This window comes from Elaeis guineensis, chromosome 14 (genome assembly GCF_000442705.2).
Source record: "Elaeis guineensis isolate ETL-2024a chromosome 14, EG11, whole genome shotgun sequence".
Classification (NCBI taxonomy): Eukaryota; Viridiplantae; Streptophyta; class Magnoliopsida; order Arecales; family Arecaceae; genus Elaeis; species Elaeis guineensis.
The window spans coordinates 18,305,089-18,314,761 of record NC_026006.2 but is presented as its reverse complement, the minus strand read 5'-3'; the positions used below and the strand labels follow the sequence as shown (position 1 = coordinate 18,314,761).

At 37.9% G+C, this 9,673-nt stretch overlaps 1 non-coding gene across 1 annotated transcript; it reads right to left on the bottom strand.

Moving 5' to 3' along the window:
• Window positions 1-2,066: 2,066 nt before the first annotated feature.
• LOC114913756 (small nucleolar RNA R71) lies at window positions 2,067-2,172 on the bottom strand. The gene has a single exon (XR_003799645.2). It is a non-coding gene; the product is annotated as a small nucleolar RNA R71 (small nucleolar RNA).
• Between the last annotated feature and the right edge of the window lie 7,501 nt (window positions 2,173-9,673).

Here is a 9,673-nt window from a genome sequence, read left to right as displayed (position 1 = left end):
CATATCGAGCAGTCATAAGGAAGTCTACCTTCTCGTTGATGACTAGCTCGATGCTGCAATTGTGTGTCTAGTTCTTTGACCTGAGGTGCATCGACAGTTCATCTTGAGTGTGTTATAGTTTGACTACACCATAACTCGATCTTCTAGCCATTCAGAACCCTGAGGTGTATGTTGGCTGTAGCATATTCATTGTAGGAACTAGGTCGCACCAAGATGGGATCTATCAATCTTGGTAGATGAGAGGAGTAGTCCTATGATGATCGAAAGATCGAGTCCTTAAGCCCATGGCCATGGTAGAGTAAAATAATGAAAAAGAGTTTTCCATTAGGGTTTCACATTAGATTCGGATCGATCGATTAATTCATATGACTGATGTTGGGTTTGATGAGTTCACCTTAACCCTAATTCAGTCGGGACTCATGATAGAGGAACTCAATCACACAGGTAGCTGCACCAAGAGGTTCGTCTTCAGTTCTGATGGGTTGCCACCATATACTGCTAGGTATCACTGATGGATTTTGGGAGCAATTAGAATGATATTGATGATCGATCATTCTAATTATTTGAATCAGAAGAGTTCTGGTCCATCGAAAGGAGTTTCGATGATGTCGATGATGAGATCACAACATGTCTCATTACCATACAGAATTACACCTAACTGAGTCACACAAACAAGGGTTAGGGTCTGGATGTCATCAATTGGGCTAACCCAATTGATTTGAATAAGATCCAATTAGGTTTAAAGAAATCATGCTAGCACACGATTGAGCCTAACTTTCTCCTTGTGTAATCTTTTCTGTATCTACTGAGCCAAATGTGATTTGACTCATCCAGAGAATCTTGAAAAGGTTTCTCTTAGTCTAAATGAAGCTTGTCCAGCTTAGAAAAGACTTATCTTAATTCATGAGATGAATTTAAGACAAGCACCTTCTAATTCCTGTCACCTGCCAATTTCATTTTAGGATATTTGTCAAAAGTTGACATATGGGTCTCAAATTGAAGGCCACTTGGCAAGAGCTTATTGGAGGATTTTTGTAGAGCTAAACCATATCAAATTGGGTACCATAATCAGATTATGGTGCGAGCCCAATTGGATTAAGTGGGTGCCCCAAGTGGATAAGGTTGGAGAGTCTTGATAAGATTGGACTCTTTGGCGCCAACCTCTCTTTGTCCTTATCCAGTGTTCGCACCAACTTTAAGATAGAGGCTTGGATTCTTATCTGATATGATCAGATGATATCAAGCAATCAATCAAATTTTTTTCAAAATTTATTGAAATTTTTTGATTGGTTGAATGATGTGACACTGCGCAGCATACAGGGTCTATATAAACCCTTCTGTGCCTCGGGTTAAAGGCTGAAGTTGTTTTATGAACCAAACCCAATAGTTGCCACCCCCTCCCTTCTTCTCTATATCCTCCCTACTCTCCTATCTCTCCTCTTCATTTTCAAGGAGTTGGACGTTCATCTGGTGCAAGAAAAAGGCATGGTGACGTCTGGAACAGGAAGACTGCAGGACATCTTCGAAAGGCTGCTGCTCCAACTTCAAAAGGAGTTCTGAAGTACTTCCAAATCAGATAGAGATCTGATTTTTGGAGCATAGATTTATGAAGAGAAGATATTCTAGGTCCTACCCAAGTGGATACTGATAGAGGCCAGACACTTGCGTGGCTACATCAGAATCTCGGACTGTGCTGAGATCATCTACAGGGTAATCAGATTACCCTTGAGGTATGTCTATACTTCTCATACTTTTAGATTTAATTTTAAATTTTAAATATCAGATAATAAAATTAGATCTAAAATAGCATAGGATAAAATTTTTAAATTATTTCACCCCAGATTTGATGAAATCTGGAAGATCCTACAAAGGAAAAAGATGATTTTTCCTTCACTATCAAGATTCACAACTTCTCCGATGATGCTCTTAGGTTAAAATTATTCCTTTTCTCACTTAAGGATAAAGCCAAATACTGGCTACATACTTTGGATTCCATGACTATATCAACCTGGGACCAGCTGCAAGGAGAGTTTCTCAAGAAATATTTTTCCATAGGAAAAAGTAATCAAATAATAAAAGCCATAACTAGTTTTTTCCAATTAGATGGAGAAATATTCCATGAAACATGGAAGAGGTTAAAGGACCTTATTAGAAAATATCCCCACCATGCTGTACCCAAGTGACAGTTAATCCAATATTTTTATGATGGGCTATCTGAAAGACATCGACAAATGATCGATACATCATGTGGCAGAACATTCATGCTCAAAAGTGAGGAAGAGGCATGGCAACTGTTTTTAAATTTTAAGTAAAAATTTATTACATCATATGTCTGCCTCCATTAGAGATAAACCCATATTAAACCCAAAGAGAGGTGGAATATATAAAGTAGGAAACTCAATAGATATCCATCATAAGGTAGATGAATTATCCCAAAAGTTAGATCGATTATTAAGTATGGGACATTTCTCTTCTCCATCTTGTCAGATGCAAGATATATGTGCATTATGTTCGAGCCCCACTCATTGTGTGAATGATTATCCAGTTGCACCATAGTTTCCTGAATATGTACAAGAACAAGTCCATCAAGCCCAAACTACTCATAGACCAAGGAACAACCCTTATTCTAGTACGTACAATCCAGGATGGAGAAACCATCCGAATTTCTCATAAAAATCACAACCAGTGGTTCCTCCAGTGCAACAAAGATCAGGTTATCCGGATGCGGCTTATAGGCATCCATCTCAGTCACAATACCAGAACCCTCCTCAACCCACCCCGAGTACTCATAACTCAACTTTCGAAGAAAAGGTGCTGCAAGCACTTAAAAGACTAGAAATGAATACCCAACTCCTTCACTCCCATACGCAATCAATAGCAAAGCTAGAGACCCAGATAGGTCAGCTAGCAACAGCTTTCAGTAGGAGAAAAGAAGGCAAATTACCCAGTCAGCCTATTAATAACCCAAAAGGATAGTACATGGTTGAAAGCACCATTGATCCTGAAACTTTTTCCGAACATGCCAAATCGATTATGACCCTTAGAAGCGAAAAAATCTTAAATCAACCTGAAATAACCCAACAACAAGAGCAACTAATTCCAGCCATACTAGAAAAGAAGAAACTTGAAGAGAAGAAAGAACCTATTAACCCAGCACATGCACCTAAGGCTCCATTTCCTAGTGCTTTAGAATCCCCTCTACCTCTTGATAAGAAGGGTATAAAAATGAATGAAATGTTGGAACTGTTTAAACAGATCCAGATAAACTTACCCCTTCTCGATGCCATTAAGCAAGTTCCGACCTATGCCAAATTTCTAAAAGACCTGTGTACACAGAAATAAAAATCAAAGGCACAGATACCAAGAAAAGTCCACCTAACTGAGCAGGCCAGCTCAATTTTTCAGCAAATTGCCCCACCCAAACTGAAAGATCCAGGTACCCCAATTATTTCTTGTGTCATAGGGGACCTTACGATTAAGAAGGCATTATTAGATTTGGGTGCAAGTGTCAACTTTCTCCTGAGCTCTGTATATGACCTATTTGAATTTGGAGAGTTAAAACCCACAATGGTGACCTTACAACTAGCAGACCGATCTATTAAGGTACCCCAGGGAATGCTGGAAGATGTGTTGGTGAAAGTAGATGAATTCTATTTTCCTGTTGACTTTCTTGTGCTGGATATAGAATCTGGTAGCAACCCTAACCAAATACCAATCATCCTAGGTAGACCCTTCTTAGCAACCACTAATGCTTGTATAAATTGTAGGATCGGGGTTATGGATGTATCTTTCAGAAATAAGAAGTTGAGGTTGAATATTTTCAATGCATCTCAAGGACCACCTCCGTACGACCATAATGAGATCAACCTGTTAGAAGAAGTAGTAGATGATAAAGCTCTTGCCTTATTCAACTCAGATCCTTTACAGGCATGTCTAACACATTTTGGAATGAATAATTTTGATATCGATGGATACACTGAAGAAATACATGCTTTGCTAGAACCTCCCAATTTTAGCACCACTCCCCCTTGGACTATAAAATATGAACAATTACCAACTCAATCAAGTCCTCTGGTACCATCCTTAGAAGCACCACCTACTCTAGAACTAAAGCCTCTTCCTGTCATGCTGAAATATTCATTTCTTGGACCCAATGATACCCTTCCAGTGATCATTGTATCTGACCTAACTACTGACCAGGAAGACAAACTTGTAGGGGTGCTCAAAAAGCATAAAGAGGCTATAGGGTGGTTGATTGCCGATTTGAAGGGTATAGATCCTTCTGTTTGCATGCATCATATTCACTGCAAGGTTGAGGCAAAACCATATAGGGACATGCAACGAAGATTGAATCTGAATATACGGAAAGTCATGAAAAAGGAAGTAATGAAATGGCTAGATGCTAGAATTATCTACCCAATTTCGGATAGCCAATGGGTTAGTCCAACCCAAGTAGCACCTAAGAAGTCAGGTATTACCGTAGTAGAGAACAATGAGGGTGAATTAATTCCTACTCGTGCAACAACTGGTTGGCGAGTATGTGTGGACTATCAAAAGCTGAATGCCGTTACTAGGAAAGATCATTTTTCTTTATCTTTTATTGACCAAATTTTAGAACGGCTAGCAGGACAAAGTTTCTTCTATTTTCTAGATGGATATTCGGGATATTACCAGATCCCAATATTCCCTGCTGATCAAGAAAAGACTACCTTCACATGCCCATATGGAACATTTGCATTTAGACGTATGTCATTCGGTCTCTGCAATGCATCAGCCACTTTTCAATGGTGCATTTTGACCATCTTTTCTGATATGGTCGATAAATTTCTAGAGATCTTCATGGATGATTTTTTGATATTTGGCTCTACCTTTGATGATTGTCTTTAGAACTTAGCCAAGGTTCTCCAATGATGTGTAGAGACAAATTTAGTTTTAAGTTGGGAGAAGAGCCATTTTATGATTCGTGAGGAAATCGTGCTTGGACATATTGTATCCAAGCAGGGGATCGAAGTAGATAAAGCAAAGGTTGAAGTAATTTTGAAATTGCCTCCCGAAACCTCGGTTAAACAAGTGCGATCCTTCCTAGGCCACGTAGGTTTCTATAGGCGCTTCATTAAGGATTTCAGCAAGATCTCACGACCCTTGTGCAACTTGCTTGCCAAGAAAAATTCTTTTGATTTTAATAAAGATTGCCTAACCGCTTACAATAAACTCAAAACTGTCTTAACCACTGCACCAATTATAAAATCTCTGGATTGGACCCTACCATTTGAAATCATGTGTGATGCTTCTGATTATGCTGTAGGGGCAGTCTTTGGGCAAAGATTTAATCGGAAACTGCATGTAATTTATTATGCAAGTAAAACTCTTTCAGATGCTCAATTGAATTACACCACGACTGAAAAAGGGTTACTCGCTGTTGTGTTTGCCCTAGATAAATTTAGATCATACCTTTTGGGCTCCAAGGTCCTAGTATACTCCAATCATGCAGCACTGAAACATCTGCTATCCAAAAAAGATACAAAACCTAAGCTGATTAGATGGATCCTTCTATTACAAGAATTTGATTTAGAAATTTTAAACAAAAAAGGCTTCGAAAAATTGGTAGCAGATCATATTTCTAGAATCCTGATAGAACACAATAAAGAAATGATTAGAGATAGGTTTCGAGATGAACAACTCTTTTTAATCTCTTCCACTGGTCTTTCCTGATTTGCTCATATAGTCAATTACTTGGCAGTGGGACAAATACCATCACATTGGACCCAAGAAGAGAAAAACATATTTTTCTCCCAAGTAAAGTACTATTTCTGGGAAGAACCAGAGTTGTTCAAATATTGCCCAGATCAAGTAATCCGACATTGTGTCCCTGAGTGTGAAGTCCAAAGTATTCTTAACTTCTACCACTCGCTAGCATGTGGGGGACATTTTAGTAGAAGGAAAACTGCAGCAAAGGTGTTGCAGAGTGGATTTTATTGGCCGATACTATTCAAAGATGCACATGAATTCAGTCGTAATTGCCTGTGATGCCAGCAAACAAGGAATATTTTGAGAAAAGATATGATGCCCCTATCCCCTATACTGGTAGTAGAAATTTTTGATATTTGGGGAATTGATTTTATGGAACCCTTTCCCTCCTCATTTGGATTCGAGTATATTTTGGTAGCAGTGGACTACGTATCAAAATGGGTAGAGGCTATGGCAATCCGAACCAATGATCACAAAGTCATGATCAAGTTCATTCAGCATAACATCTTTAGTCGATTTGGATGCCCAAGAGCCGTAATTAGCGATGGGGGTACACACTTCATGAATAAGTACTTCAACATGCTAATAAAAAAATATGGAATAACCCATAAAGTCGCCACACCTTATCACCCCCAGACAAGTGGTCAAGTTGAGATCTCCAATAGGAAAATCAAGCATATTCTTGAAAAAATGGTAAGATCTGATAGAAAAGACTGGTCAGCATGCTTGGATGATGCATTATGGATTTACCATACTATTTTTAAAACACCCATAAGAATGTCTCCTTATCGACTTGTATTCGGTAAAGCTTGTCATCTGTCGGTGGAATTAGAACATCATGCATTTTGGGCCATACGGTAATTTAACTTTGATATAAAAATTACGGGTTCCAATAGGAGACTTCAACTAAATGAACTTGAAGAGCTATGCAATGAAGCGTATGAGAGTACCAGAATTTATAAGGCTCAAACTAAAGCATACCATGATAAATTCATTGCACAAAAAATATTCGAGCCTAATCAAAAAGTTTGGCTCTTCAATTCTAGGTTGCAACTTTTTCCTGGTAAACTTTGTTCATGTTGGAACGGACCTTTCATTGTAACTCAAGTATTTCCCTATGGAGTCGTAGAACTCAGAGATCCTAAATAGGGAAACACCTTTAAAGTAAACGGTCAGCGATTGAAACCTTACATAAATGGAATTAGTGATGGAGAATTAATTGAATCTATTGATCTAATGGATCCAATACCGCCATGATACTCAGTTCAGTCTGGCTGAAGATTTTAAACTTAGCGCTCCTGGGAGGCAACCCAGTTTATATATTTTTTTTAATTATCTAGCTTCTTTTCTTTTCATAGAAAAATCCAAGAAAGGCAATCAGCCAAGTTGGGGGGAGCATCTCATCCAAAGCCCAGATGGAGTCATGAACCAATCATGCCCACAAGGAAGAATCCCTCACCTGACAATGAACAAGCACATCAAATCCAGGTGGTATCTTTCCTTGTAATTTCTTTCTCTATTCTACTTTATTATTTTTTTCATCCATTAGGGGTAATGGAAATAAAGTTGGGGGGGAGAGAATAATTAAATTAGTCAAGTCCTCAAGTATGACCATAATCAATTTTGTGTATCAAATTTTGTCTTGATTTGAAGTAAATCAGGTGTTCTAACTGATAAATGATTAACGATTTAGACAATTTTAAAGATATTGAGGGGCAAATTATTAAGGAAGCCCAATAAATGGTAGGGTTTAGATCAGAACAAATTCTAAAATAATTTCAAAACCTTCAGCCCAATGATCTCAATAAAGAATCTACTTTATGAGGATATAAGTGGAAAAGTCAAAGTATGCATAAAGTCCACCTTACAGTCTATTTAGATTAATAAAATAGATTTTTAGTATTTCTTACTAAGTAACCGAGCCCTTTCGCCAAAGTAAGCATTATGGTTCATGTCAAAAGGTGAGAATGTGAAAGAACCTCTCGTAAAGTCAGTCTTAACTCGTAGCTTTTTTGACTCGAGTTAGTAAGCCTGAGGGGTGTTCTACACCTAATGCCCTAAAGCCAACTGATTTGGGAGTCATTGGCTTAAAACTCGCTATAAGGATCAATTAGAAAGCTTAAGGGGTTAGGACATTGCACTGACTATTCATGCTCAAAAAAAAAAAAAAGGTATAAGAGGACTAAAATGCAAAAAGATACTACACTAAGCCCACAGTAAGTTAGAGGACTTAAAGAGTGAAGTGGAAAGTTGGCAAAAGAAAAAACTTCTAGAAATTTTTATGGACTTCACTCAACCACTAGATGGGTAGAATTGATAACCCGATGAAATATCCCTTTGATGATCTAGCCGGGTATCAATTGACTTAGAATTGCCACGATAACTCTCATTTCTATGATAATTTGGTACATATTATTGATTCATCTATTTTACTCAAGGACGAGTAAAAGTTCAAATTGGAGGGTGTGATCAATACATTAATTATGCCACAAGAAGTATTATACCTGTGCTATTTAATCTCTATTATTTTATTTTTTTCAGGAATTATCAAGTATAAAGGCCTAATTACAGATCGACTATGTGACCAAGCCTGAGCTCAAATCCAAGTCGATTAGGTGCATATCCAAGTTCTAAGATCACAACACCTGATGGACTAAGAAATGTGCATGAATTTTAAAATATATTTAATGCAAGGCTTGGCATGTTATGAAGTCAATAGATGATGGGACCCATGCGATTTGGTGTTGGGAAGTTAACTATAAATAGAGGAAGTGGCGCATGGCTTATGCTGGTATGTGGGTTGGCATGGCGCGTGACTTTTTGGTGTTGGGATCAAGTGCTGGTAAGGTGCGAGAATTGGACGCGGACACTGGACCAAGAGCTGAGAGATTTAAATGCATAGCTGACAGGTTAATAAAAGTGGCATCCACGCAGTTTGCACGTGAGTTAGGAGTTGGCAATGAAGACGTTATGAAGCAGGTGAAACTAATGCTGGAGCTATGGAACAGATGCGAGAACGTGGTGCGGAAGCATTTACGTGACTCAGATGCGGCTTGGAGCTTTATTAAAAGGAAAATCACAAGAGCGAAGAAGGGAGGACACGCTGGACACCGCCATTCTCCATCTCTTCTTCCATCATTCTCATTCCATATTTCATCTAGTCTAACCCTCCAAACATCCAAAAAAGCTTCCACCATCCATCACACACCAGCCCTCCTCTTCCATCTCCAACCTTCCAAACAATCTATCTGCTCAATCCCAGGATGTTAGCACGCAAGAATTCCATGGAAGGCTAGACTCCTTCAACTCGAAAAGATGATGAAGCCTGCAACATAGATTTATTTTTTTTATCTTGTATTTATTTTCCATGCAATGAAATAAAGAATTGTTTTATGCTTCATGCTCATTTAATATTCTTTCTTATTTCTTAGAGATTTAGATTCGACGTGCACGATTTATTCTTTTTACAGACATACCGTGATCTACAGATACGGTACGCGCTAGGAGAGATAGATTGTTACATTTCAAGTTTAAGTCTCTAACTTGTAGTTGAGTTAAGGTAATCTATACTCTGAATGGACGAGCCATAATCCAAGGATATGGTTCATACCTATCCGATGTAAATTACGCTGCTTCTTAATTACAAATCTCATCATTGCGACATAAAAGTAAAAGAAAATAGAATCTATTTTACATGGTGGATTCTGAATTTTTGAGGTTTCTTTTCTATTCAATTTTTTTTCATGAATTAAACTTAAATTATTATTTTTTTTAGTAATTAATTAAAATCAATCTTCTCTTTCTTTTATTAATTATAAATAATTATCCGAGATCCCTGTGAAATGATCCGGATTCACCTTAGCTACGTAGTAAGTTAGAATTGGGTTTATTTTTGGTGCCCTAACAACGTGCATCATTATGGCAT